The sequence below is a fragment of the Pinus tabuliformis genome, chromosome 8 (assembly GCF_031772625.1).
Source record: "Pinus tabuliformis cultivar Carrire ecotype Pingquan chromosome 8, CPIR1, whole genome shotgun sequence".
In the NCBI taxonomy this organism is placed as follows: Eukaryota; Viridiplantae; Streptophyta; class Pinopsida; order Pinales; family Pinaceae; genus Pinus; species Pinus tabuliformis.
In genome coordinates, this window is record NC_142294.1 from 715,236,352 (window position 1) to 715,241,620 (window position 5,269).

Sequence of the window (5,269 nt, forward strand, 5' to 3'; positions counted from 1 at the left end):
TTTTGAGCTTGATTCTCTCTATTTTCTCCTCTACTTTTCTGTATTTGTCGAAGCTCTCACTCTATGTTGCATTCATCTCCCGAGGTTGTCTCTGCATCTCCTGATATTCTTGTTGGTAAACAGTTTCTTGTTCAAGCCGTTCTAACGCGAGCCAAGCCTATGCTAATTCTTCCTGAAGATTTAGTATAATGGGGTCATTATGTGTCATGATATCTTTGGCTTGTAAGCTTGTCTGAGTGCTTATGCTATGAGAAAGGATGTTTTCTATTTTAATCTCTTTATTATGGGAGGTCCAAGCCTCTGTCTGAGTAGCCATGATATAAGAGGTTACCTACTCTATCTGAGTGGCCACATCTACTAAAATTGCATGTTGTTCATTTTGAATGATGACTGGTTGAGTGGGTATGGGCTCAGTTTGAGTCCCTGTAGCCCTACCTTTATATAACTCTATCTCTACAACTACATTCGATGTCTCCTCAGTTTTGTCCGGAACCTTTCCTGCTGTGATTTCTTTTAATTTCCTTCTGAGTATTTTTATTGTTTTGTGAAGCTTTTGTTGTTATTTACTAAGATTTTTCAATTTGTCTCTAAACTTTTTCAGAGGAGCAACTGTTTTGTTGATAGTCTCGTTAATAGTTTATGCTTCTAAAGAGCCTAGTTGCTCACCTTGGCTATGTTCTAAAAGGACTGTGTCTCCTGACTAATTATCAGCGTCCCAAATTATCTTTGTCTCTACTTCTTCTTCTTGGCCTATGTTTTCTGTGGTTAGGCCTACCTGGATGGTTTCTACTGGAGGCGTATCACCAGATTGGTTCTCTTCTTATTGAATGACCTTTGCATCTGTTTCCACTTCGCTGCTTACATCTTTTGAGGAAGACAGAATTCTGGTATGGCCAGAATTCCTAGGAGATTGGTTTTGTCCAGATTGAGTGGGCTTTCAGCCTCCATGTAATCATTCGTGTTGGCCAAGACCTGGCTCAATTCTAAATCGTGCAAAAAATCACCTTAGGGACTCATATTTGGTGTTGAGGGAAGTCCCAATTCATTTCTTTATTCATCTCCAGAATGCCCTGTTCCTACCTCATGGTCTGATTCAGGGTTATCCTTTCCTTCTAACTCTAGCTACAACTATTGTTCACTAGCTAGGTTGGATAATTCTATAAGTTGACTAGTGTTGCCTTGAGGATTTGTAGACACTCCCTGTTTTGACCTCAATCTTGTGGATCGTCTGCGCTTGTGATGTATGCTCACTGAAAGGGCAGTCCTCTTTCTTTTTGGCATAGGTTTAGGTGTTGGCAGGGCTATACCTCCTTCAGGAGCTAATATTAGATCATCCCAGCTAAATAGTTGCTGGGCAAGGATATACCTAACTATTAGCTTGATCAAATAGTGGTGGATTACTACAGTTTCTATGTGGTGGGACCGTCTTAGCCTCTCGACAGTGTCATGCAGTAAATAATTCAATAATGTAGGTAAATTAACAGGGCACTTTCGTTTTATAACTGTTAAAAGTTTGAGTTGACACGGCCTTACCACATCTTTGCGCCCATCGCAGGTAATGTAGTTCTGGACGATTAGTGCTAATTTTCCCCATGGTTCTCCAAGAGAATATGGTTGAACTCCTTTGCCCTTCTTTATCGGCCCCTATCCTTCATTCATAAAAGCCTCGATAGCATCCTGTAGCTTCAATCTCTTGCCAACACATTCTGGTCTTTTTGCTGGCAACCCTGATACTTCTGCTATCACAGTGTCTGATATAATGATTTGCTTGCCTCTTACCACAGATTGTCCATTTTGTAGATTTCTGCCAACACATTCTGGTCTTTTTGCTGGCAACCCTGATACTTCTGCTATCACAGTGTCTGATACAATGATTTGCTTGCCTCTTACCACAAATTGTCCATTTTGTAGATTTCATAAGAATTCGATGGCAATTTCCTAATTCGATGGCTTAAATCTTGTAAATTATGTTATTCGTCCAGCTCGAACTAAAATTTTCCTGGATTCATCAGAGACAACCAGTATTAATGGTTCTCGGTGCACTGCTCTTCCTCCCATAATGCTTGAATTCTACAAACAATTAGTGTAGCGGAGATAGCACAGCAACAAATAGAGCTGAGTGATGGAACAACAAATGGTTGTAATGGTTCTATCATGTGCTACTTTATAAGCATAAATATTGTTATTGAGGAATGTTACAATGCCACATGCTTTGTGATCATGGAATGCCATATTTTTCTACAAAATCCAATGAAAAGATGACAAGTGCATGCATAAGTACACTGGAGGTCCCTATCCCCCTTCGAAATAATAGGTCACCTACGACCAAGTGGATGGAAGAATAACGTACTAGCGGTGAAGTACAAGGTTGATGTATTGAGTAATGAAAGTGGCAAGGTATACATATTAATGAAAGGATAATAAAGAATATTGGAGTGACGAAAAAAAGGCATGTCACGAGAACTATCAATAAGTGAAAGGCTGCCATGATGTGTGTTAGGATATTCCGACACATAGGATATAGTTAAGTTCAACTTGGTCTAGTATAGAGTTAGGTTAGAGTTAGGTAAAGTGTGTTTCTTTACCGTTGTACATTTTGTAACTTACAATCCGACGGTCACGATATGTAGTGATCCGACGGTTCACTCTCACCTCGGTATTACCGACACTTGATCCGTGGCTTGACACCCGATTGGTCCATGAGTTCTATTTAAAGCGCATGGAGGGTCATTGTTCGGGTAATCCGTGCATGAGAGAAGCTTATGTAAATTTTCATTCTTTGATTAATAAATTGTCTGTACCCACGTTGGGACAGGCCGTGGACTGTTTCCCTCCTTGCACTCTGAGGGTTTTAACCACGTCAAAAATACTGGTGTATTGATTTGAGATCTGGTTGTGAGCGGTGTCCTCTTGGTATTCTTTCTGAGGAACTTACCCTGTAAATTCCTACATGGTATCGGAGCTATTTGAGGGCAGCGTCCGTTGGTGATCCAAATCTGAAGCCGGTAGAACTGCATGCGGCTGTCGTTTCCTAGATCTGCTGTTTCTGACTGCTTTCGGGCCGAGAGGACTGCTCTGTTGCGTTCGGAGCATCTGTTTCAGTGAGGAACCCCTTTCGTTTCACGCGAAAAGGTTTCCGGTAGCCCTAGCTGCGTCATTTTTCAGATCGGGAGGTATACAGTTTTTTTTGCAGTTTACTGTCATTTTCTCTCTGCTTATTTCGGTTTCGGTTTATTTAGCCTTTTTTTTCCCGGATCTATACCTTTCATTTCTGCGTATGCTCTTTGCCCTGCGACTCTGTGCGATCTGGGCAAATCAGAAACAGAAAGAAAGGATTTTTCTCATGCGTATGCTCTTTTCCCTGCACCTTAGTGTGATCTCGGAAAATCAGAAACATTGAGAAAAATATTTAGTTTTTCGGCTAAAAGCTAACTTTGAGATTTTTTTTTAAAAAAATTTCTAGTTTTTTGGCTAAAGCTAACTTCGAGCCGTAAGGTTCGTTTTTCTTTGGATATTCGTGTTGGGTTTTGTGTTTTGTGTTTTGTAGGGGAAAAGAGTCTTCCCAAGGCAAGCACGCAAATCGAGGCCCCCCCCCCTCTCTCTCTCTCTCTCTCTCTCTCTCTCTCTCTCTCTCAAATATTTTGTATAGATCAATTGGTTCAAAGACCTTTTAAGAGAGTAGAGGTCTTGGGTTCAAGTCTCCATTTTGTGGGGGCGGATTTTTTCATTCCCGCACATTCGCGCACTTTGCCGGCAACGTCAACAATTTTTTTTTCAAAAAGCCATAACTTCTTCATCCGGAAGCCTTTTTCAGAGCCGTTTTTTTTAAAACCGCCTATTTTTTCGAGATCTATCCATTGGACCACTTACTTTCAGCATCTTCAGCTTCAGTTGTTTTTCAAAAAATGGAAAGTCCATGCCAAGTCATTCTTGACAGCACTAACTACTTCCAATGGGTAGCCTACATGGGAGATTTACTTAGAAGTAAAGGTCTCTTCAGAATAGCCACAGACCAAGAGAAGAAACCCAAAGATGAAGACAAGGCCGAAAAATGGGAAAATCGACAAGATCAAGCACGTGGTTTGATAGGAATGTCTGTTTCTCCTGATCTTAGATTCCACATTGCAGAAATTGAAACTCCTCATGAAGCATTAGAAAAACTTGCTAAAGTTTTTGGGATTAAAAATGAAATTAGAGCCCATCAACTTGAGAATGAGTTGCTTACTTTGGATCCTAATAATTTTTCTTGCATTGAAGATTTCTTGTCCAAATTCAAGACCCTTAGATATCTCTTGGAAGGTGTTAAAGTTAAGAAAGAAGATGGTAACCTTATTTATTCCATCCTTACTAAGTTGGGACCAGCCTACTCTGTATTTGTTTCCACTTTCCATTCTACCAGGGAAGCTTTCATTTGTCAAGGCAAAGACTACAAGCCCCCTTCCTTTGACTCCTTTTGTGATTCCTTAATAAGAGAACAAGAAAAACTCTTACACCTTGGTCTTCTTAATCTTGGAAACTCTTCCTCGAAAGCGTTAGCCGCCCAGCAGCAACCAAATTCAAAGAATCCTAAGAAGTCTTATCCTCAAAGGAATGGTCCTAAACCAACTCAGCCTCAAGATGAAAGATCATTTCAGCAATATGACAAGACCAATAAAAACAAATGGAAGAAGACTGACAGACATTGTAACTTTTGTAATCGAGATGGCCACTTAGAATCTAAATGCTTTAAGAAGATGGAAGCCTTGGAAGCCGCAATGAAGAAACATAACATCCATCTGGAGCCTACTTCAACTTCAACTTCCGGAACGGCATTTTCTGCATGTCATCGTCAATCATCTCAGTCTGGTTATGCATTAAATGTATCTTCTTCTTCTTCTCATTCTCATGAGTGGCTCATTGATTCTGGAGCCTCTTGTCACATGGCCAAAAACCAAGCCATGTTTTCTTCTTTAAATGATTGTAACACCAAAAATATATATGTTGGTGATGATAGATCTCTTAATGTTGTAGGGACTGGAACTGTTCATCTAGACAATGGTCAGTTCAATGATGTATTATGTGTTCCAAACTTATCCTGCAACCTTCTATCTGTCTATCAGATAACTCATTCAGGTGAAGGTAAAATTGTTGAATTTTCACCTCATGATGTTGTAATCAAGGATCTAAAAGATCCTAAACAGATTCTAGCTACTGGTCTTGCTGATGATTCCAAAAGGTTGTATAAGTTTCACAACTTTGGGTCATCCCATCTTCCCTCAGTATTTGTTGC